This window comes from Asterias rubens, chromosome 7 (genome assembly GCF_902459465.1).
Source record: "Asterias rubens chromosome 7, eAstRub1.3, whole genome shotgun sequence".
In the NCBI taxonomy this organism is placed as follows: domain Eukaryota; kingdom Metazoa; phylum Echinodermata; class Asteroidea; order Forcipulatida; family Asteriidae; genus Asterias; species Asterias rubens.
Genome location: NC_047068.1, coordinates 4,997,354 through 5,024,622, shown reverse-complemented (window position 1 = coordinate 5,024,622; position 27,269 = coordinate 4,997,354). Strand labels below are relative to the sequence as shown.

Genomic DNA, 27,269 nt, shown 5'->3' with positions numbered 1-27,269 from the left:
CATTTCTGTATTATCATACAAATTGTATTTTCATATTGCAATACAACTAGGGATCTTTTTTTCTGATGGTGTGACATTTTTTTTCCAATAAAAAGGCTGAGTGGGAAATTGTAAAACAAACGCCCCTTTCCATTTTAGAAATGGTAGATACATTTATGTATGTCCATTTATGTATGACATTAACGTGTTGTCAGCTAATGCCTAACATGTCTCATGACCTTTTATCCTAAATAATGTGATACTGTTGAATGATGAGCCAATTGCAAGCCACAATGGGTGTTTGCGTCAAGCCACTTGTAGCTTTTACATTTCATCAAGAAGGTTAACAATGACACAAACTACCTCTACTGCTTACATTGTAAAGTTAAACATGTCCATGGTGTGTTTTCATCCGATGCGCAGTAACAGTTTCCAACTATAGGAGCTCTTTAATGGGCTGCAATAATGTCGGGAAATGTCATTTTGGTTGCTACGCGTTCCATGCAAAGGTTGATAACTGAAGCATGACGGAACGCTTTCAGGTAATCAGGCAAATGCACAGAAAAGACGTCTGAAACCTCCAACCTTCAATGTATATGTAATGTGTTTAAAGCTAAAGTGCAGTGCTGGGTTTCTACAGCGGTACATGAATTCCTATCTTTTAGCTTCCTAGAAACACCAGGGGTCAAAATTGCCACCTACCCGCTAGCCCCCTAGCCCTGGACTACCAGATTTACACCCGGGCTACTCATTTTTCCAGTTTGATAGCCCGACGGGCTAGTGGAAGAATAATGCAAAAATCATCATCACAAACAATTATGAACTGTGATATGGTGTATTGTAAAGTTTGTGCTGTGACTCACGACATAATGCATTTTTCGGCCTACCAAAATCTCATAAGGCCTACTAAAAACCTTTGTTACCAACCCAGCCGACTACCATGAAAATACACTTAATTTCAAGCCCACAACACCAACGGATAAATAACATACACGTACAAATAACTTATAAATTGTCCACTTAAACAGTTGGTCCATGCTGTTAACATTAATATTTTCCTTTTTAAGCAGTCTGATAACTTTGGTACTTTGTATTTTATATTTCTTGTTCAATGTTCGATGTTGTTTTAGGATCCAATGCTGATTTATATACACACCTCATTTTGGACGATAAATTCGTGGCATTTATCAGTAAGACAAGTTCATTGATGTAGAAACTTGGTAACGAGGCATGCCCGAATGAACTAGAAGCCAGCAAGCTTAATGGATCAATCATGTGATAAGAATGGACCCCAATAACCGGCTTCATCCGATTCGCATCACATACACCAAGGCCCTTGCGACAAGTGTGTTCACAAGAAGTGCCCTCTAGGAACACGGCACAAAGACGTCATCGAGAAGACAAACATGAAGATGGTGATTGAGTGAGAGAATGTGTGCTGGAGGGATCGCTGCATGTCAACCAAGACAATAAGGTTAAAAACAGACATCTCCACAAGGGAGTCTAAGAAAAGAGCGTAGATTGCTGATAAATGAAGATGAAGCCAAGAGCAATAGCTGATAGAAAACAACCCTCCATCTTCATGAAAGTCCAGGATGTCTTAAAATAGGAACCTAGAATGAACTCATAACATTCTATGATCGGAGAAACCATGAATGTGACAGAGACTCTTGTTGACGACTGTGAACACTAACATGAAAGTGCTGTGTATTATTATACAATCATTTATTCTGTATTTAGTTTGCTTGAATAGAAAGAGAAGTCACTGGAATTAAACAAGTACTTTTGTTTATCATTACCAAAGCTGACTACACAAACACGAGGCCCACTCTCTACGAAAGATATTGTTTAGTTTTTCTTCACAACACGACTGCAAATCTTCAACTGCTTAATCAGCAAAAACCCGGTCATAAACAAGTTTAAATGTCAGATACTTTGGATCTCCTCTATTCTACTTACCTTCAAATTTATAGATATTTACAATAAAGCTCATAAATCTAGAGATCTATTTCTTTAATATTATAAATGTTTAGATTAAGGAGTTCTGCACTAAGCATTTATAAACTATAATCTGCAGCTCTGGACAATCTGTTGTTGTTTTTATGGTCATGATTCACGTTGAGTTTGTTCCTCAGAATGACGATCATCATGCGTAACATGTTAAGTTTAAGTCTTCATGAACTATGAAAGATGCAGTATGTTGGGAAAGGGTTGGTTTTAATAATGTTATTGTAACGATTGTTTGACATACTCTGCAACAAGAATGTTTACTTGTGTTTTCATTAATCTTAGGATCTGAGAACGAATTGTATTTATGGATGTCATGATTAATTTGTTTCTCAATGTTTTTATTTTCATTTTTATTTTTTTCCTCGTTTTTGTTTTATTTTTTATTTTTATTTTTTACTTTGGACTCTTTAGCTAGAAAAAGACTCCTACAGATATTTTGATATCATGTTGAGGCCTTCATTCTGAAATGGATTAAAATAATCTGAGGCTCAATCTTCTCTTCATCTTTCACTCAAAGAAATTTATCTGCAATATTTTTAAGCTAGTAGCTCCATGAATTCCAGCCAATGTTTTTGCTTGAGTATTTCCATTATTTATCTGGAATTTTATTTGCCCTTTGAGAATAAAACATGATGTTTATGACTAGTAAAATTGGGGTTAATCATTCGGGCAAGGCCTCGTGTCTCTTCAACCTATTCAGCATCTTGCATTGCCTGCCCTATGTAACCCTCTTCAAACATTTATAACTTACAAATTAGAAACACCGATTTCAATTCCAGCTTCTGTAGAAATAGCCAGAAGTTATTTTGACTTGGTACTGCTCGTCCGGCATGAATAGATATCACGTGGCATTAATATATTTTTTGTGGCCAAAGGGTTCCTGATAGAGTTTCAATCAAGCTAGGGGTTAGTATACCACACACGGGCAGTACAGACCCACACCAGAAATCTGATTTCAATACTAAGAAATATTGTAAGGTCAGATATATAAATGTAGCTGCAGTACACAGATGGCATTGCAATCAGGGTAATTATTCTGTCTGTATATGACTACTTGAGGGAACAATATCTTGAGGGAGATGAAGGATCTTGAGTGATGATATTAAATGCTAGATTCTTAGACTGAATTGCCATGGAGGCAGTGCATGCTGTGAACCTGATTCATTTTAGGGGTATTTTTCATAATTTGTTTACTCTTGTGTTGTGTAGTTTTAATTATTGGCTGGTCCATTTTGATTGTTTCATATTTTAATTTTCATTTTTGAATGCCTTGAATTTTTTTTTTTTTGTAGTTATAATTTGTACAGTGCTGTAGGGTCCAGCCATGGATGTAAGGCACTTTATAAGCATAGTTTATTATTATTATCTATTAAATATTCACATCTTTTCCCACCTCTTTTATTTTTGCTATAAAACAAAATTGATTATTATAAAGATCCTTACAGAGAATCCATTTTTCAAACTCTGACAAATGAAAAGCTTAAACATTAAAAACAACAACAACACCGGCGACGCGACGACGACGATGACAACAAACAGGTAACACAGACTGACACTTGTACTTTTATAAATACACGAGGCTCCCAAGTGACATGTAAAGAGAAATAACTAAGTTACCTGTACTCGTGGGTGACGTGCTTGCATAACTGAACGTACTCTGTTGACTTAATGAACCTACAGCGGGAAAACAAAGATAAATGGAGAGAGGGAAACCCATTAGAACAAAGAACAATCCAAAGTCAAGTGTGTCTGGAGTAACCAGGGGGGTGACGTGTGGTGTCAGACCCCCATGAAGGGTGAAGATAGACATCTGTGGAGAGATAAATTAGGAATTTAAATCACACGCACACTTTGGAACATACTTCAATTTCCATATTTGGTCATTTTGAGTCATTGAAAAGATGTTTACATAGACACATGAACAAAGGAAATATTACACCAAACTTGTGTTAGTTTGAGCTAATATCTCACAGACAAATGATGTAGATGTAATGTATTACTGCACACTATATGCATTGTACATATGTCTCCTATATGCTATGATATTGTAACTTTACACCAAGTCACAATATTAGTTCATCTATTTGTACCTACCTAACCTGATAATTAACTGTACAATATAATTATCTGTTGATTTAGACCCAACACATTTTCAATCTGAAGAAACAGACTGACAAACAGAAATGAAAATTAAATTAAAAACTAAGCTATTGAGTAACTTCTGATGCCCATACTTGACCTTTTAAGTCTATAACGGATTAAAGACAATGTATGGTTAAACAGCAAGTGTTCCTGCTAGACTCAAATAATCTGACAATGCAATTACATACAAGAAGTGAATTATTAGAGGATCCATCAACCACCAATTGAATATATCATAGAATCAAAAATGGGAACTTGAACTTCTGTACTTGTATTTACTAGTCAATGGGCAAATATGTCACTGCAAATATGAAAGACTGGTCCTTCCCCAACACCCCCACCCCCACAGACCTTCTACTAGGCTAGTGTAGCAGTGCATGTTCATGTACACGTAGTACATGGGTTTCATCTGTTTGTTCAGCTGATATTATGTGAAGTCCAAGGTACCGTGGACTTTGATTCTAAGCACTTTTTGGCAAGAGGCAGTTGGCCCAGGAAATACGGTAAGAAACATAGTCATAAAATCACAGTGGGAGGATTTTTGTCTTCTTCTGAAACTTCATCAAAAATGGTCCAGACATACAAAAACATCCTTTTTTAGGAGGAAGGGGCTTGTGAAGCAGCTAAAAATAAGGGATGGGCAGTTTCAGAATGGAAAATATGCTAAATTTCTTTTGCCACAAATAATTGTTTTTACTTTCAGAGTTGGGTAGAGTGCATGCTCTGTACCTTTAACCCCCCCCCCCAAAAAAAAACAAAAAACGTAAACTAAAAAAAAAAAAAATCAGCCATCCTCAATGTTTTGCTCAGAACCATAGCCCACCATACTCATGAGAAAGAAATCCCCTAAAGACCACTCAGACTAGACATTATTAAGATTGAGAAGCAGGTTAGTTATAGCTAGAAGACATTCCACAAAATGAAATTACTTTTGTATGTTGACATTTCTGGATAATGAGTCAATTCAAGCATCAAATGAAACAGGAATCATTTCCCTAGAGTCTGTACGAGAAGTACAACATACATAATAACAACAGACCTGTTATATTACTTACTACCAATGTAATATAAGTACACGTAGACTGCTGTGTGACTGATAATGAATTAGACTTTCTTATTATACTCATTATAATCCAAAAAATGGAAAGAATTAAAAGAACACTCACAACCGATACAGTATTTAGTAGATGTTACAATATACACATAATGAATGTTTATGAGTGCAATGGTGCGAATATGTTCATGAGTTGAAAGATGGAATGTTCCATTCAACGAGGCGGAGCCGAGTTGAATGGAACATTCCAGCTTTCAACGAATGAACATATTCGCACCATTGCACGAATGAAAAACATTCATTATTTGTTTTATATAACATCCAAGTAGAACTTTGTCATTTTGATTGAAAGAAACAACTTTCAAAACAAACAATTTCAACTGTAGAAGCCGAATGCTAGTAATTTTACTATGCCTTCTTGCAGTAACACCTGCTGCGTTACCAAAGACACGCGCACGCAGTGATGTTTTTACTCAGCTTTTTCGTTCCATCCGAAAAGTACCATTGCACGCTGCCAGCGTGCAATGGTACTTTTCAGATGGAACGAAAAAGCACGGCGAGTGACTCAGCGTGCAATGGTACTTTTATTTGCTATCACGTGACGGACAATCCTCCAATCAAATGGCAAGGATCTGCTTGGGTGTTATATAATATTGTTTAGCCACACTGTGAAATCTCTCAAACTAACAACAATTTGGACAACAATATCTCAAAGAATAACAAGAACCCAGCATATTTTTATTTTTATTTTCAGATATTGGTTATCAATTAAAAAAAGAAACACATTGTGACAAAGCTTGAAGGAAAAGCCCACAAACATTGCAAACCTAAGTTGTTGCTAATATTTCTTTGATTAGCCTAATACCATGTACTGCAAACAATAACGGTATGCAACGTATGTAACTAAATAGCAATGAACCTTGGTAGCCTGTTTAGATTCCTACATGTATGAAAAATATAATGGAAATCACGTAACTAATACCACTGCAACAATTTTCAGTGTGTGCGTGTTATCCTTGGAAATAAATGAGTCACGAATGAGAGGTTTTTAGCTTTTCTAAGAACAAAACAACAAAAAGACGTTTGTGAATTATGAGTTATACGCTAAATAGTGCCAAGTCATGCATAACATAAATGATATAAATCTAATTAGAAACGACCCCCATAAGACAAGGAGACTATCTCAGTCAAGACTATTGCTAAATGTCTTTAGGCTGCTGGGTTTTCTTATTGCTCAACATCTGGATGATGTTTGTGTTTCATGAATGAATTTAAGTAGCAATGTAGGGTATTTGTCACTCGGTAATGGTGGACAAGCTGGGTTTAATGGCAGTTCAACTAGGAACCATTCCTCCATGGCTTAGCTAATGCAGTCAGTGTCCAAAAACAAGTTTGCTATTAGCTGTTTTAATATAAAGACGACAGGTAATAAGCTCTGTAGCACTACATACATGTATGCTGTAGCAGTAGATTTCAACTTTGCAATGAAAGCAAGAACAAAGTCAATTCAATTTGAATTCAAACAAAGTCAATCCAAACAGTGGGCATGCTGCTGGTAAAATAAGGGTTAATGGTCCTTGAAATTAGATGTAGAGGGTTAGTCGCACAGCTCTCTAGAAATCATTCTGAAAAGTTAAATACAATTATCTATCCAAAGTAGATACAGTTATCTATCCAAAGTAGATACAGTTATCTATCCAAAGTAGATACAGTTATCTATCCAAAGTAGATACAATTATCTATCCAAAGTAGATACAGTTATCTATCCAAAGTAGATACAGTTATCTATCCAAAGTAGATACAATTATCTATCCAAAGTAGATACAATTATCTATCCAAAGTAGATACAATTATCTATCCAAAGTAGATACAATTATCTATCCAAAGTAGATACAGTTATCTATCCAAAGTAGATACAGTTATCTATCCAAAGTAGATACAGTTATCTATCCAAAGTAGATACAGTTATCTATCCAAAGTAGATACAGTTATCTATCCAAAGTAGATACAGTTATCTATCCAAAGTAGATACAATTATCTATCCAAAGTAGATACAGTTATCTATCCAAAGTAGATACAATTATCTATCCAAAGTAGATACAATTATCTATCCAAAGTAGATACAGTTATCTATCCAAAGTAGATACAATTATCTATCCAAAGTAGATACAGTTATCTATCCAAAGTAGATACAATTATCTATCCAAAGTAGATACAGTTATCTATCCAAAGTAGATACAGTTATCTATCCAAAGTAGATACAGTTATCTATCCAAAGTAGATACAATTATCTATCCAAAGTAGATACAGTTATCTATCCAAAGTAGATACAGTTATCTATCCAAAGTAGATACAATTATCTATCCAAAGTAGATACAGTTATCTATCCAAAGTAGATACAGTTATCTATCCAAAGTAGATACAGTTATCTATCCAAAGTAGATACAATTATCTATCCAAAGTAGATACAATTATCTATCCAAAGTAGATACAATTATCTATCGTAAGTTATCAATTGAAATACAACATGACCTGATCAAGATAGAAGCATAAAGAAAGGTTTGGATCCTCACAAGTCATTATCAATCCAAACAAGTTATTTGGAATTGAAAATCATGGATAACCATTGATAACAAAGCAACTAAACTTGATAGACAGGAGAGATGTCACATAAGGGAATTACTCGCTAGTCCTATCATATCTTCAGATCATAATTATAAATCTTCTATACTGTTACATATCCATGCATTATGTTAGAAATTATACCGTTTTGTTTTTATGTGATCACGACTGATAGAAGAGGCTTAAGATTTTTTGTAAACAACAACATTTCCCAAACTTCTCAGACTTACCCACATTTTAAAGTTAGATTTCCAAGTTTAAATTGAAAATTTGCAAATCTGCTGACCTTCCTCACACAAAACAACGTTAAAGTAAACAGCAGATGATGTATACATGTATGTGTTGGGTACTCTGTTTTTAAAAAAAAAAAACTAATTTTAAAACACGTTTACCAAATATAGTTTTAAATAGAAATCCAATCATAGAGAAAACTATATAGGCAAAAGTTTCCCATATGGTACATACAATAAAATGGACTAAGTTGAAACTATCCTCCAGGGTAGAACTAAAATGTATTGAAACATTAAGATGAGTCAACATTCCTGCAGTTAGTTACATATCACAGTGAGCAATAGCTCGCTAATGACTGAACTATGGAAATATAAAAGTACACCAATTGGATACATCTTCCATCATGATGTCGTCAACTATAAGTTGAAAAGATAAATTGTACTGATGCACTTTTTCTCTAAACCATGTTGACCAATGTTGTACTATGGAGGCATGATTGCACCATGAGTGCACCAGGCTCTATGGTTGCATGATCCAATCGCTATCATATAATCCCAAACATGTAGACTTAGTTATCCAAGGTGCTACTGAGACAATACAAGTCTGCATATATTTAGTACCCACATCACACCTAACCACTTAACTAAATCTGCTTAGTCAATAACACTATTTGATTGACACCTGCCAGTTACCTCATTTCTAATTCCAATCAGTGAATCCCTCTCTAGTCTTCAAACAGTGATATTCACCTTGGATCTTACCCTAAGCCAGTCTGACCCAACACATACCATGTAGATGTAGATGATTCCTTTATACTCACATCCTCCGTACCTACACGTAGGAAACTCAGCGTTCTCTATAGTCCTCCTCCGATCAATGGCTTCATCCCCAAGTGACCTCTTTTTTGTTTTAATCAAGGACCCCTCCACTCTGATGGTCAGATATTGATCATAGTATGCTGGAATAATCATCATATCATAAATAAGAAACGGTACACCATGTCTTTTCCCATGTCACTACAGTCTCTTATTACATGCATAACTTAGATCTGTGACTCATATCATAAGAGTGCTTGATCAATACTGCCTTAAAAACATCCAAACCATTTTTACATTTCTAGTTTTTGTATTTGTGAACTAACTTTCTTCACTGACTAAGCACCAGAGACCAAAATATGGTTTCAAATCTAAAAGGGACTTACTACAAGTTTCTAATTGAAGGACGAATGAAGGGTCCTCGGACACAAGACAGCCAGAGTCTTATAAAGGATACCAACCAGGCTGAACCATTGAAGTTTGTTTCAGCTCTGGCTATGAAAGCCAGAGTCTTATATAGGATACCAACCAGACTGAACCATTGAAGTTTGTTTCAGCTCTGGCTATGACCTCATCAGCCATTTTGAATGGCTTTCCATATTAGACTGTTGAGTCCAACCTTGTTTATAAACCAATCAATAGAGACAATAGAGACTAGTACAAGTTTACATTCACCTCAACAAACCTAGATCATTTATACCATTCATCTTCAACAGAGAGACTAGTCCAAGTCTAGACTTGCTGGCCAATACAAAGACACCTGATATATCTGACACATCTAGTTTACACCTAGCTCAATTACCCATGAGATGTCGCCTATTCCATCAACACATCCTTCATAATGTACAATACAATACACTGCTAACATTTGATAGTTAATGGCAGTATTGGTTTACATTGTACCAGCTCCATCTTGATTGGGCATGTTGTGTATGGTGAGGCCTATAACTCTATGGATAAACCTTAGAAGGAAAGTGTACAAAGAGAAGTCAATGCCATTTATTCATGTTGCAATATTTTAGATATGATTTGTAGAATCAGTCCATACAACACTAACAATAACTCACTACTCAATAAATAATTTTGACAAATGTCCTTAAGATGCTAAAACTTTTTCAAAAATGTACCCACCTTTGTATCTAGTATGATTCCTCACCTCCACAATGACAATTAAATGGTTGGTATATGTAATGAACAAGTTGGTTTAATTACATCATCTTAAGAACCAGTCCATTTTTATTTCAGTGACATTCATTTGAATGGAAACAGAGAAAGCCGAGTGTCAGATTGGGAGCATGTATTTGTAGGTCAAGTACTTTACTCATAATGCAGTCAGATGATTGAAATGGTTAAAGTAATAATTAACAGCAATTATCAACTGTACCCTGGGGCCATTGAATTAATGACAACCAATTACTGTAGCAGTACCAACATTATTGTCATTCCACGCTTGTATAACACTACCAAAGCAATCAAGCCAACAATGTACAACCTAAACCATAGAGCAAGGACCAGTAAACTGACTAACGTTAAGTCTGTACTGTACAGCTAGTTACAATTCATTATGATTACTAATATCTGTACATAGATGTCATAGTTGAGATAATAACATGTATAGATGACTCACACTCACAAAGGACTTACTTTTTGGAAACAGTATTCAGTAATTAAAAGAGTAAAACTATCTCTGTTGTGATCATTTAAAAGCAAAATGGCATTCTCAGAGCAAATACCCTTCATCTGTTCATTGTGAGAAGCAAAACAGAATTAGTAAACAAGCACGTCTATGCTCTAGTAGCACAGGTTAGTGCAACTACAGACTGTAATGTAAATGACTAGCTTCACTAAATGGCTGCATCTACACTTTGCAGATTGCACAATGGTTTATTTCTTTTATTCAGATGTCACAAGACTAATGGGTGGTGAATTGATGACAAAATGACAGACAAATGTTTTATTTAAAGATGTGACCTTTAATTCAAGATTCTTGCCTCTATAGGTTTGTCACGCTGTAGTTGTCTTGAAAGGGTACTCAGTACGTGCAATAACAACCATGTACGTAATTACTAAATGAAAAAAAATATGGTTATTTCAGCTACTGATTTTCATCCATTGAATGGAATAAAGACATCTGCAGAAGGGCTTGAGCTCCAGATACTGATCTCATTCCACAAATTATGTCAAGATTTTACTTTTATTAAATACTTTGCTTCAAGCATGGAGGGAGGAAATTAAATTACCGTAAATTTTGAAGAGCAAATTTCAGAAGAAAAAAACGGTCGCACGTTTCAACACTTGCAGCCTCTTTCTCAAAGGGTCAAAATCTTGGATGATGTTCTAAGGAGTGTTTTGGGAATGATTGTTTTTAGTAGGACTTATGACCAACCTTTGTTGCCCCCCCCCCCGACATTAACTACAATCATTTTGACATCCATGAATTCAAGCACATTCTTGCCACATCTCAGTAATCTCCACCACTGTATACTGCATCAGGCACGTGCCTGAATTCCAAGTCATTTTTGGCACACATTCCTTACATTGTTGACACAGACTATCTTCATCACACCAAGGACCATTAACTCACCTGTCATTACAAACTATGCACAGACATCTTAAAGATGGTTCCTGCCCCTCACAGACATGCACAGACATCTTAAAGATGGTTCCTGCCCCTCACAGACATGCACAGACATCTTATAGACGGTTCCTGCCCCTCACAGACATGCACAGACATCTTACAGATGGTTCCTGCCCCTCACAGACATGCACAGACATCTTATAGATGGTTCCTGCCCCTCACAGACATGCACAGACACCTTATAGATGGTTCCTGCCCCTCACAGACATGCACAGACACCTTATAGATGGTTCCTGCCCCTCACAGACATGCACAGACATCTTATAGATGGTTCCTGCCCCTCAAGGACATGCAGACATCACAAAAGACAGGTGTATTTATACAGTAGATGCCCCCATGCCCAATGCATCCTGGATGCATCCTGGATTGAGAGTGCATCCTTAAATCTTATCAAACATCTTAGCTTTGTTCATCTCCGCAGCTTCATGTATCTGCATTGGTAATGTGCAAATTCACTGAACCTTGTGCCAGACATGGTACAAGTACTTTCAACGTAAACAAATCACTTGTCTTGCGATAATGATGTCCTCTTTACCTGAATTCCAGGAATGGAGGTAATTTAATGAGAATCTTGTTGACATGTGTGGTCAGTGTTTGAAAGCTCTATGGTTCATAGGACCAGGAAACACACAACTCTTCTTTACTCAGCTAGCCTACCCTATTGTACCAGAATGTACCATAAAAAACATTTAACTAACTACTTCCAGGAAATAAAACCAGCCGTAGAAATCAGTCTGGTAGACACTATCTACACTGCAAAGTTTACAGGTCGCTTTTTTCAATGGCTTAAGCTATATGGAGTATCCGTGGCTTTCCCATTCCATCAACGAACAAATATTAGTTAGAAGTAGAAGGATAAAACTTGCCAATCCTGCCCCAGATCTCTAAGCCAATATCAATCTTGATCTGACCTACAAACTGAATAAATATCATGAGAAGAACTTCCTCCCTTCTCGACACCAATCTGATTAGTAGGTAGGAGGTGAAACACCTGTGCTCGGTCTCACTCTCTCAGATACCCCAAGATGAACCACTCTCTCAGATACCCCAAGATGAATGCTTGGGGGTTATCCATGTCTTGTCTGTAGTGTACATGTTCAAACTTCATGCATGCTTGGAAATGAGGACAATTACATGTACATCAACCTAAGGCTCTTTTTACATTGACATTTAATACCAATAGAAAAGGATGATGTTACATTAACTATTATTGATCATCATGCGGGTAATTTTGAGATGGGTTCACCTTTAAAAAGTGATGATTAAATGTAGTGTTAACTTTATATCTGAAACATGAATTCTGTGGATCAACCTTGTGCTCTACTAGTTTATTGCTCCATGCTTTAATGTACCCAAGCCATCAGCCATGCTTGCCAACACCACTTGCAACATAATGATAGCTGGAGAAGCTGAGACAACAAATGAAACAAGAAGTTAAGACAAATGGCAAGGGCCACATGTTCTGATCCCACTTCATTAGAGAAAAAGTAGATTCTGAATACACACACATTGCGCTACACCATACCCATCAGAATCACTGCTTACAGAAAGCAATTAACACATAGATGCTGCTACCATAGAGAACTGAAAGCAAGGATATTCCACACAGTAATGATTTATACAATCACAGAAAACACCTGCACTAAATTGGTTGAATCTACAATGCTTTATATTGAAGCAATTGGTAGCAGCTGGGTACTGCAAACAAATAACATATCTAGGACCTCAAAATACTCATTGATGTTTACAATAGATAGCCAGGGTGGTAATCTGAATCTACCAGGAGTAAATATTATCATTTGCAATTTAGTTTCGGAGTGATTGGAGTAAAGTGTTGTGTTGTGTGTCTGGTATGCAACAGACTGGTTGCATCAGGTACAAACACAACCACTACTGACTGGTTCCATCAGGTACAAACACAACCACTACTGACTGGTTGCATCAGGTACAAACACAACCATTACTGACTGGTTGCATCAGGTACAAACACAACCACTACTGACTGGTTGCATCAGGTTTAAACACAACCAATACTGACTGGTCGCATCAGGTATAAACACAACCACTACTGACTGGTTGCATTAAGTATAAACACAACCATTACTGACTGGTTGCATCAGGTACAAACACAACCACTACTGACTGGTTGCATCAGGTACAAACACAACCAATACTGACTGGTTGCATCAGGTACAAACACAACCATTACTGACTGGTTGCATCAGGTACAAACACAACCATTACTGACTGGTTGCATCAGATTTAAACACAACCAATACTGACTGGTCGCATCAGGTATAAACACAACCACTACTGACTGGTCGCATCAGGTACAAACATAACCACTACTGAATGGTTCCAGTACTCTCACAGAAACCGAATGACCTGTACTGATGCACAGGTACAGAAATATTTTAAAACGTTCAATGTTGACATGAACATCATTCAAGACAAGAGAAACACCATCCACTTGATATGTGACATGAACATCATTCAAGACAAGAGAAACACCATCCACTTGATATGTGACATGAACATCATTCAAGACAAGAGAAACACCATCCACTTGATATGTGACATGAACATCATTCAAGACAAGAGAAACACCATCCACGTGATATGTGACATGAACATCATTCAAGACAAGAGAAACACCATCCACTTGATATGTGACATGAACATCATTCAAGACAAGAGAAACACCATCCACTTGATATGTGACATGAACATCATTCAAGACAAGAGAAACACCATCCACTTGATATGTGACATGAACATCATTCAAGACAAGAGAAACACCATCCACTTGATATGTGACATGAACATCATTCAAGACAAGAGAAACACCATCCACTTGATATGTGACATGAACATCATTCAAGACAAGAGAAACACCATCCACTTGATATGTGACATGAACATCATTCAAGACAAGAGAAACACCATCCACTTGATATGTGACATGAACATCATTCAAGACAAGAGAAACACCATCCACTTGATATGTGACATGAACATCATTCAAGACAAGAGAAACACCATCCACTTGATATGTGACATGAACATCATTCAAGACAAGAGAAACACCATCCACTTGATATGTGACATGAACATCATTCAAGACAAGAGAAACACCATCCACTTGATATGTGACATGAACATCATTCAAGACAAGAGAAACACCATCCACTTGATATGTGACATGAACATCATTCAAGACAAGAGAAACACCATCCACTTGATATGTGACATGAACATCATTCAAGACAAGAGAAACACCATCCACTTGATATGTGACATGAACATCATTCAAGACAAGAGAAACACCTTCCACTTGATATGTGACATGAACATCATTCAAGACAAGAGAAACACCATCCACTTGATATGTGACATCAAGTATTTGCACACTATGAGGTACCAGGCTGGATTTTAAGGGCATGGCCTCCATTGTTTACTCTAAACCAAAATTCAAGGAGTTGTTTATGCGGAAATTCCTCAACTTGTTAGAAAAAACCTGTCACATGAACCCGTTGCAAATACTGCTGGAAGGTAAGTTGAAAGTGAAAGCAAAATCTAATCATTTGGACCAATGCTACATCATCCATTTCTCTGGCATTTGGCCACCTACCCAGTACCACTGTTAGTGTTAACTACCTCCCTGGTACAGGAAGGAAGTTCCTGGAATCACACAATGTAAGTTTCATCATCCTTTCTCATCAGTAATTCAGTAACCATCTAAACCTTTATCACAACTAACCTACATAGCCTGCCATCTTACCCACTGAACTCACTGGTCCCTAGTTGTCTCTGACCACCATGTATTACTCTATCAACCTTATCATCTCCAGACAGTCTCTACCTCCAATGATCTATTCATGGACAAAAGATATATTGGTGGCAAACTGTCCGACAGCAATTGCACACAAACCAGCAAGAGACAATCCCATTTTCTTGAAGCACTTGAGGTTTGACAGGGGGTTAAATAAGAGCAAGCTGGTAAGAGTTTAGATAGCCTGGGTTAGAGTCTTCTAATGGCTCTTCACACCTTCACAGTGTTTGACTGCTTGAATACTGATGGAGCAACAGCTACTTGGTTTATCACCAAGATGGCAAAGCTGATGATCAGAGAGACAAGACTATTAGAATGATGGAAGATCTCATTTGCATGATAAATTAATCATCTTATTTATAGGTTGCACTTTTTGTTTAACAAGATAGTAATTACTGACCTATAACTCATCTATAGTTAATAAGAGCAGCATGATATAGTATTGTCTGTAAATTAGCAGAATCTCTCTGATCAATGGAAAGACAGTATTCATTTCAGAAAGAGAATCCTTTGCATAAGTTATGTAATAGTAAAGCAACACCAACAGAAACGTTAACAAACCCCTAATGCAGGAATTGGTGATCTAAACGAGCTTAGATTCCTGACATTACCAAACTTAATGACAGGTCATTTTGCAATTATCAGCAACGAAGTCCAGCCAGAGAAAACACTTTATTAGTTTGTTTGTGTCACTCAGACACAATAAAAATAACCCATAAAGTTGCAGTAGCGATCATTACACAACTACGATGAATCCTTGAGATGCTTGGAGTAATTATAGATAATCCTTGATAATTTTTATGCCTTTAAAGGGATAATTTTAATAGCCTTGTTAACAGCTAAAAAATATTATTGTGACGAGAAATGGAATTTTGTTGAAGTAAACAAAATACTTTCAAGTTTTGGTTGAATAAACATCGCATCAAGCTGTTCTAATGAGGGATGGAAATCATTGCAAATCATGAGAAAAACATGCGAAAATGTGAAAATCAAAATCAGAGTTCAGCGTAAGGTTTGTACTGTTGCACATGTACATGTAGTAGTAGAACATTAAGTGTAATGTGCATTGCCTCAAAGTTAATGTCAGTCCATGTACTCTTCAATTATTTGGAATTTGGTAATAACAGCTGTTTCAATATACAACATAAAAAATGATGATCTTTTCTCCTATCATTATGATTTATGACTTGTTTAAACCTATTCCACACAGAGAAGCATACATTTCAGGAATATCTTTGGAATAGTTGTCACTAGTTATATATCTTGACTTAGTCTCAAGAGACTCTGTAAATAAATGGAGCTTCCTTCATGGTGTTTTACATCTGTCAAGACAAGAAACAGAAGGCATACTGTTGGACAGTTCATCCTACCTCCATGGTTACAGTTCATCCTACCTCCATGGTTCAATACAGGGTGAGGTATCTTAAAGATTTGGATGAATTTGTTTACTTCTAGAACTTCCTTCAATCACTGCCTTATAGTGTATTGTCCAGAGGGAAAGAATGATTTGTGATGGCTGTGATGTTTCTGTCACATCTACATTTGTACATATTCTATCAGCCTTCTTGGATGTGCGTGCAAAGATGAAACCTTTAAATGAAACTAATGACAACACATGTGGAGATCAACGGATCGCATCTTGTTCAGCATGTGTCCAAGTATTGATTGATTTTGCAATTAGATGAATATGGAGGACACACTTCTCAAAGTTTAAAAAATATGCAAACAAAATAGTTATAATGGCAGACGATGAAATAAATTAGCTTTGAGTTTTTAAGTCACCTGGAAATAGATTTGTTTTTCCTTTCAAACATAAGAGTATATGCTTATGAACCATAAAACAATTTTTTTAGTAATTGTTTGTCACGATTTATATGTTTAAAAAATATATAAAGTTGTTTGGGGGCTGACTCCGCCTACCCCTTTTGTGACGTCAATCGAGGCAGACTTTGCCTTTGTATAGTAAACACACGTGCAAAGTGCATTGTATGCCCAAGTCGTGAGTTTGTACAATTAAAAAAATGTGTTTTTCTGCATTCGGCAGCAATACACCTGGTCGGCATTGCCGGAAAAACGTACAAACTCATGACATGGACCGTACATGTACTTTGCAAGTGTGTTTACTCTACGCATTGCAGGCAAAGTCTGCCTCGATTGACGTCACGAACAGCGCCCTCTCGGGTCGGGGCCTTCTCTTAAAGTTTGACTTCATGAAGGAAACAACACTTATTTATTTACTTCTGAGCTCATGGGAATGTCAAAATGATGACTTATTTCTCATTTCTCGTGTCCCTGGATATATGGATTTAAAGGTGCATCTGGAAACAGTGAAAATCTTCAGTGTTAGAAAAGTACCAGTACTTGTCCATCACAGGTACACATTGCTCAAATCAATCACGCTCTACTTTTCTCTCCATCCTCAGGAAAAAGTCACTACTTCATTACTTTCACTTGGTTATTACTTCTAGTTCTATTTAAAATCAATTTAATTAAATTATCAACCAACCTATACACAAGAGTAACTCCACCAATTTTATGATTCACTCTTTGTTCATATTTGTTTTCCTTTACCCCATTAAATTAGTTTAAATTAAAATTCCAGTTCTACACATGTATGCTAATGACATTGTTGAAAGAAAACCATAAAATATGGCCCAGGTTTTTTTCCTGGGCCATATTTTAAACATAAAATATGGCCCAGGAAAAAAAAAAAACTATCAGACTAGTAAAAAGAGAAGCTAATGCTAAATTGTTTTCATTCAGTACCTTTTCGTTAGTCAGGGTCATTGAAGCCTCACTATTCACCAACACCACCAAACTTCATGGAAAGTAAAGGAAACAAAAGCAAACACAGGACACTGCCAGAGTGACTTGACTGCAGTGTCAAAACACAACTGACTACAACAACAACAAGGACATCTGACGGATATCAACAATGTCTATAAACTTTCACTTTATAACTTTCCTCATTTGCATGTATGACAATAGTTTTATAACTATTTATTTGCAGTTAGAACAACACCACAAATAGCGCGGCCTACAGTAGTACATTGGTAGACTATTTTATTCTATTTGCTTATTGTCTAAAACAACACTTACAAAAATGCTCAAAAACATTTGTAATATAATACTTTTTTTCTTTTCATCATTAGTTTTTCAATTTCTTAAAGCCAAATTTTATCAAACACTTACTATGCAAAAAAATTGTTTATCTGAAGTTAATACCTTGGTAGATACTCAATTTGTTCTTGTGATCAAAGGTCAATCATTTAAAAGGAAATGTAATTTGCATGTAATGACCATGAAGATAGTGACAGAGGAAACACCAGGAGCGAAGATAATGTAGCTCATAATAGACTATTTAAAAGGAAGGTTATAGGTATGCATCGTTAGAGCCAATACATGCTGGGCTGTACTGGGACATCCTTGAAGTCCCCATATCAAAAGATATTACATAACGCAGTATTTCAGAAGTAAAAGGTGCAAACTTTTCCATTGTGGAAGAACATCTTTTGATGAGTTTTTAAACTGTGGTACTTCTCTGGACTACTCCTGGTCAAGATGTTTTATTGTCCATAGTTTTAGATTTAAAAAAAAACCTATATTATATCATATTTGGATGCAAAGTTGGGCTTAATTTCAATGTTAACAACACTTCTTCAAATTTCAGTGTTATATGAGATCAGGACACCATCCAATGTTGACAAAGTCAATGGTACGAGTATGGCGAGACCAAACAGGGTCTGCCATCATTGAATAGTGCCAAGTGACATTGACATTCTGACCTTTGACCCCAGCTGACGAGTCAATGATCTGTGTAATTGTTTTGCAAGCTGGTATAGAGAGCTATGACATATTGAGTTGACTGATGGGTCCCTATGGTAGGTGCATAGCTAGGCCAATCTCAACCAACTCATGTATTGAGCTATGATTTATAGGTAAATCACAATCTACTTGATTGGTATCTAGCAATAAAGTATTGGAGATACTCTATAGGGGAGTATATTACATTTAAGAACAACTCAAACAAAGATTCCTTATGCTCAACAACTCCATCATTTCTAATCGTGAACTACCAGTTATAAATAGCTAACTTGACATGACTTTGTTTGTTGTGTGTGAGTAAGTGTTGTGTGTGTGTTACATTGTAAAGAAATTAAAAATTTGTAAATCATCAGTAAACAAATAAGTATAAGATAAATGGATTGATTTTGTTAAAACTTTCTCAAATGAAAGATCTAAAACTAACATTACGTTCAGTGAAAAACATCAGAGGAGAAACGATAACATTTGTCTTGTCGATATTTGACGCCATGTTGGGAAATGTTTTATTATGAGATTCCCACCTGGACCAATGTACATGTACATACAAGCTATTGCTATAAACCAACATCAAACAAATTTGTAACATGCATATTAAAACTAAGCACCTTAAAAATTGAAATCTATCTTAAAATATACACTCTTGTTTTCAGTGCAGTTTAAGCGAGTCATTTTAAGGGTATGATCTTTCAACCATGGCTTAGATTGACTCATCATACACAACAAATAAACCATGGCCAGAACAACTTGAAATCTATGGACTATTTCACAACCAATCCAAAAGGGGCAAATATTCCAGGAAGTGACACCACTGGACAACTGTATTTTACAAGAAAGCTTTGGTGGAATGTTGATTATCCATACTAAAACCACAAGGTGTTGAGTATAGGTACTCCTTCATTGAAATAACAAGATCAACAGTAATAACCAATTATGTATTTGGTTTTAATATCCTCTGCTGGAGTTCTGCCCCCTGGTGTCTCCAAATACTCCCTGTGGTTACCATGACTGTTTATTTATCCCTAATATGTAAATCCCTATAAACTTACATCAATATGTAAACCTCTGCTCTGTTCAATCCCTGCTGTATGTGTTTGAGTCTGGGGGATATTATCACTCCCATAAGGCTTGGAGTTTTTGTTGAATCTTGTCATGCTGGAGCATGCACCTAAAGATTACATGGTGGTGCATGGGTGGTGTAAGCCCATGGTAAGGGCAGTAGTATATAGCAAGTCTGTAATGGACATTCATCACGATCCATGAATAGCAAGTATGAAATGGTATGGATTTGCCTAAACCTTGTTCTACATGTACAGTATGTGCCTGTATAACTGTGCTTCCCTTGAGACCCATCAATGGAAAGTGCATGTACAGTATGTGCCTGTATAACTGTGCTTCCCTTGAGACCCATCAATGGAAAGTGCATGTACTTTATGTAAGCCTAATATATAAATAATGTTAACATCTTCAAGTGTAGATGCTTCCAGAAAGTCTTTCCCACATTCATACATTAATGGATTTTCTTCATCTTGGTGTACCACATAGCATGAACACAGACGTCCCCTCCATCCACTAAGAAAAAGTAGGGGTTAGTCCCAGCCGATTTCCTACCTTCCGCGCAGGTGTAGCTAATAAGCAGGTTAATTCTTTTCAGAACTGAGAAGTCTCCCAAATTCCGTAAATCTACACCACTGTGATAGAGAAGTCTCCCGAATTCCGAAAAATCTACTACGCTGTAGAAGAATATAATTGAGCAAGACAAGTTGTCAAAAGAACATCTACCCAGCAAGTAGATACACACATGGCATTACCGCAAACCAAATATACATTGATTTAGGCCTACACCGGGCAGCATGAACGCACTAACAGTGTGGAATCTGACCTTGAAATCATCTCAATCACAAGATGACTGGGAAAATGATAATGAGATTTATAAATAAACTATGTGCCTGGAGCATCACTTAATGACACACAAGGTGCATTATTAATCCATTCATTTCTATCGTGCACCTAATACATGTAATTCTTTTATAACACTAAGCAGACAACAATAGTACATTTTGTGCCAGAACTTCCAAATGTATGTTAACATGATTCAAAGGGAATTCAAATTAACCTTTAGAGAGTACATGCTATATACTGAGGTCACCATTATCCACAAAAATAATCAGCTTATCTGGAGAATAATAATAAAGCAATTAAATGGAAAATAAACGGGGGGGGGGGGGGGGGGGGGGGGACACTGAATACCAGTATGCAACTTATCAGAAAGCTAGTTTGCCTAGCAACATTTTCGTTTTTTTAAAACTGAATACAATATTGGTAGAGGACCATATCTATAAGTATGTATATCACATGCACAGTGAGCAGATTGGTGGGAGATTAGTATTTCTTCCTCCATGGTAGCAGTGACATCTATTCATCTAACCACAATTCATACTTAACAAGTCTACATTAATGAGGATTAACTTTAGGCACCATGGGCAATTTGAATAATAAAGAGCCTTGTTGCTAATCACATGCACACCTGCTGAGTGGACAAAGTTAATCAATTTAGGGTCAACTACATTTGATTTGTTGGGGTCACTGGTCACATTTATGCAGTTTGTTCAACAAGGTCTGTGCTCTATAGTTAGGGTTTGGAGGTCCACATAGTCAGTCAGGGGCATTAAACTATAAAAGCATACATGGCTGTGCCACTCTATGACATCAAAAGTAGAGCAATCTGTCAACCTCTTTCTCAACTCTAAAGACCTTTTTTCCCTCTCCAATGCTGGAAGTGTTAAGCAACTCTTGATAGCAGCAGTGTAACTATTAAAATCGTGCGACTGTGATCGCTACGACTAGAACCTAATAACACAGGTAATTACAAACAATAAATGGCCATCTAACAAAGACTAGGTTCATCAGAGCAGGTGCACCTGCATGACCCCAAACACCAGCCATCTCTTCATTTATCTAGGTCAGCTTAATAGTCTGTAAATATTTCCTTAAGAAATAGCAGCAAAACAAAAGCCATTTGATCTATACCTCTTAGCTTAGATACTCCATAATCAATAGTCTAGAAGAAGGTTGTATTAAGACTGTAGAGCTTGGTCTTCACAAACCCCTAGTTATTGTCAACAATATACATTGAATCAATGAGAGGCCAAACCCCCAAAGTATGGGCTAATACAAGAGGAATGGCATTTATCTCTACATACAAAGAGAAAAAAAGATGTTGCCAATTCAGAACTTCCATTGTACTGTATTCAACATACTGATAAAGAAGATAAATGTCCAAGCTGAATAATTTCTATGACTGCTTAATGTTCAAGGCCAGTTAAACTTCAAATGGTGTTTGTGAGATTATCATAAGACTCAACAACACATAACAATTTAGCATCTTAAGTCAGGGTGTTGAGATTGGAACTTAAACAAAAACATCCATCAACCTTCAAGAGGTAATCCTTTAAAGTGACTGGGGATAAAAAATACTTCAAAATAAGGGGTTGGCCAATGTCCTTGCTCCATGGTGATATTATGTTAGTATTTATAGCAGTACTGCAGTCTTATTGGGGCTCTTAAAGTCTTTATAGCTAAGGGGAAAAAATAAGTCATTTAGAAGCAACCATGGTCCCATTTATTGATGTAGCTTTGCTAACAAGAAAATTTTTGCATTGTGACGTTTTGTAGGCATGTTAATTAAGAAGGTTTTGTGCTTCAAATGAGATTGATGCCTGCTTCTCTCTCTCTCTACATCCTCATTCAAGATTCCTCATGCTTCTTTCTGTCATTCAAGAAAGCCTTTATACCCTTGAGCATATGACACATTAGACAAGGCTAGTTTAGGTTTAGTGTAGCTTCACTGATATCATTCTCTACACGTCTACAACTTGTTTCATTCAATGCAGATGGCAGCCTTAAGGAGTAACTCATCAAAAAAGACTAAAGTGAGTCACCATGTAAGACGTATTGAGATGCCTTTGCTTCTCATTCCTCTTGACCCTAAATCCTTAAAGATGATGGTCTGTAGTTTGTACCTAGAGTGGTTTACATATTGCAGGTGTGAGCCCAGAGCACTGATGAGACATCATCTCCCCAGTGGTTATCAAATATAATCTTTACAGTTCTTGTGCAGACAAAGCTAATACTGGTAGATTAATTACCACTTTAGTAGAAGGTGTGCATTTTCATGCAGCCCAGCGCAGGCCTTGATTTTTGTATTGGACGTCTTAACGTTTAACAATATTTCGAGAATGTCCCCTAGCTTTGAAAAAAATCCAAGAAACATTTCAGACCAAACGACCTCTTTCTTCCTGCACAAAATGAATTTTTTTCACATGAAAATGGTTCTACCATAGATCTGTCTTTACACGTAAGTTGACATAACTAGAGATACTAGTAGTAGGTAAGCCAACATTCCAGTGCAAACCACCGACTTAGCTCACACAAAACAGCCACATAGCAGCGGCTAAAGGGCCAAAGAATGACACCTCATTCAGATGGAAAAGTAGAGGACAAGAGGAGACCTTTCACTGTGGACACTCCGGCCTTTGTACACAAAGCAAGAAAAATACTGAGTCAGAATAGCTTTCTCTTTCTGCAAGAGTACAATACATAGCGGATAGCAGGGGGGTTAGAATGAATAGACCAGTACCAATAGCAGTAAGACTAGCAAGGTTTACAATATATCAGTCCGTGACAAAGTTCTACCAAATCTGGCTTGAGAGACTTTGTAAATAACTGCACAGGGTTACTTTGGGGGGGGGGTGTGCATTGTGTAGACAGGGTAAATTGCCTTTGGGACACTGGATGGAAAGAAATCACGGCCCTGACAGTTTGGAATTATGTGGACTTAATGGGAAGAAGATGACAGTGCAAACAATGTCACTTTCTTGGTAGGCCTACATCTTGTGAAGTATAAAGAAGTTACCAATGAGCAATGGGATTATCTGACACGACATCATTTATGAAGACAAAAATCTATGACTATATAGCTATTTTGTTTTTCTTTGATTCAAATCATTGTAACCAAAGCCAGTCAGAATGGGGCAGTCCCAGTCCTAACCCTTAAATGATTTAGCAATCAACCATGCAGCTGCCAGTATCCTCCTTGCCTCTGCCAATCACTGTGCCAAGTTTCATCTTGGCTCTCTTTTTCCTCATCCTCCAATCGCTGATCCAAGTAGGTCAACAACTTGTTCTAAATGATAAACTGAGCTTTTCAATCTTTCAGATAAGTGGGACATTTAGGTTAGGCCAATAATTTAACTAAGGCAACCTCAGGGCATTGGCTTGGTTGCCCTTGTGTTGACCCTCAGTGACCATTCAAAGCGTTTGTATTATCTATTTGGGATTTCCCCTTGCATCATGAAAATGGTATTGAACTTTAAACAGTAGCTACACAGAATGTTCAGAAATATATAGTTGTTACATTTTTGGTAATAGATGCAGTCCATAGAACACAGACGAGACTTGAATTACTTATTACTAAATGCAAATTTTGAGAGTAAAATGGTAACATTATTAACCGGTATCTACGTTGTCTATTTGGCCATTAAAAAAGGAATATATGAAATATTGAGATCATCCTGTAGCCGTTGTTTAAACAAGAATTCAAGCCTTTAAATTACATATTCTTAAAAAGGAATACATGAGTTAATACATTGTAATTATTAGAGTGAAATTCAATTATATGCAAGTGCTTTACTTTTTCTGAGAAATTCTTATTTCAGGTTTCATGACTTTGCAGCATATTTTGTGATTTGTTTTATGAAATAGAACTGTACCTTTTAACATCACAGAGCACAGACGCCTGTTCTTTCAATGAGACAACACCCTGAAATTCCCCACATATGGCATATTGTCACGATGTAACAACTGACAAACAGAAACTGTGTCACTTATCAATAGACGTTGGCAATACTTACCCAGCCAGCCATGTGCTATCCCACTGGGCATATGTACGATGTGTTTAAACCTTATTGTTTCCATAACACTTCTAGTCTACAATGACCTTCGAATGTGGAGACTTAACAATATGGGATTCAATGGGAAATTGTATTGAGAGTGTCCGCCCATCGTGTTCTGTCTATGAACAAATTCATTTCTATTTTAGAACAGAACATTATGACTATTCAGTCACAGTAACATTATGAGTGGTTTGGAAGTGTTATTCCAGTTGGATAGGGCCGAGGGCAGGGCCTTGCCAGGCACCGTCATGGCTGCGCTACTAACTTCATATCAATGCGAATGCGACATAGGTTTCTGTAATGTCAACAATAGTGAAAAGAACCACTAGCTGTCACATTATTTTGTTATTAAAGTAAAGTACGACTCTGGCCTCTCGATGGAATGAAGTGTCTGGAGTTTAGGCTGTGTTTTATCAAACTATGACCTTACTCACTTCCTAACATAACAATAAGCCTGGGTCACGCAATTTAATCAGTATTTTTTTTTAATGACTATCGTGAGAAAAGCTGACTTTAAAGAAAGTTTTATTTTACTATGGTTTTACTGCTAAAAGATGACCTGGAAACGAAAAATGATTTTTATAGACTTGTGCACAGTATACATACACATTCACGCTCATGTGTACAAATTACAAACAAATCTATTTTTAACCACTCTAAACATCAACAATCCACTTAGTTCAAAGGTCATTCCAGTTACCACCTATTCTCATTGTATACTCACCATATGGGGCAGTCCCAAGTCCACCAGGTCAAAGGTGAAACAATAACAACCTACCAAACTCCAACTACAAGTTCAGAATTGACTCCCACGATTGTTATATCAAGAACACAGTCAGCTGATGACAGCTTTAGTTTTAAACCATCGTTCAATCTCCGGTCACTCTCAGCACTGACTGATTTGTATTTATTCAAATGGTATTAATCTTTCCTATGCGAGCAAGGCAACTACCTGCAACATGCAGAGTTGATGTGATTGATCCACATACGCTGGTCAGTATTCTCTGTCTATACGCTGCTGTAACTGATTACACACGTCCTTTTCTCAAGACACCAACTTCACACTTCCATTCCAATCCAAGTCTTGTCCTTGTTTGTTTCTCTAATCATTAAGTCCAGATCCTAATACTGTTACTGGGGAGTTATTTATAGGCAAGGGAGAAAGTGGCAGAAGAACCTTCAGTTTGTTCCTTCATTAGTCCAGGATGGTCCGTCCAGGATGGTCCAGGATGGTCCAGGGTCTCCTTCCACCAGCATTACACAACAAGCAATGTTTAGTGCTAGCTTTATCTGATAGTAATGTCTGAATATCATCAAATCACCTGTCTGTGTCTCTAGATAACCAATACACCTGCATGTATGTAGAGACCTTGATTGATTGATGTAAACAAGCAAGCTTCACCAGACACTAAACCACTAACTACTAGGTTGACATACTCACTGCTTCCTCTCTCCAACCAACGGAAGAACAAAACAACAATTCCTGATGAAGGTTTTAAATTGATCCGATGATAATCCTTAATCAAGTGTAATCAGTCAGCATGCTCCCTCTCACACTGTGTGACTGTAATCATTGACTACGTACTGGGTAGGTAGTGCTCTAGAACCACTCACCAACCGCATTAAACCATACAGTTAAACTGAACAATAACCTCCCAGTAGTTTGCAATACTACTTGATGAGAGATCATGATGAGATTGACCTCTGACATGGGGTGTACCACTACTATTGTAGGGATGGTCTGTAGGGTCCTAGTGTTACCACTGATTATAAAGGCATTGAAGGTGGGAGGATCAAGTAAGATTAGAGCATTGTCTGATTGATAATAGAGTAATGATAGATAGCTTAGGGCGTATTAAAGATCCTTTATGTTCTAAGAAGGACCATTATTCTCCTCACAGTTATATGGGATACAATATACACTGTAGTTGAGAGACATTTTAACTGCTGCTGAGAACTGTAAGTAAATGTTATTTATTGGGATAGGCAAACGGTTTAAAAGATGAATTCAGTGGTAACCAGGATCAAAGAGAACAATCCAAGAGTACTTTGTGAAGCAAATGACGTCTTGAGAATCCACTGACCTTGCTTCTTAAATTTCAAAGTAAGACCCAAAGGAGAATACATGTACAATGATTAGAAAAAGAGAAAACCGGGTAATGTGAAAATA

General features: G+C 36.8%; 1 protein-coding gene across 2 annotated transcripts in view; it reads right to left on the bottom strand.

Annotated features, from left to right (window-relative positions):
* The window catches only part of LOC117292141 (serine/arginine repetitive matrix protein 2-like), a 52,243-nt gene extending 25,500 nt beyond the window's left edge, over positions 1-26,743 (bottom strand). For both annotated transcript variants that reach the window (XM_033774070.1, XM_033774071.1), the window contains exons 1-2: positions 25,824-26,743; positions 3,607-3,663 (exon numbers count right to left, since the gene is read on the bottom strand). The gene's annotated coding sequence lies outside the window, so the exon portion shown is untranslated. The remainder of the gene's footprint in view (positions 1-3,606; positions 3,664-25,823) is intronic.
* Positions 26,744-27,269: the final 526 nt, after the last annotated feature.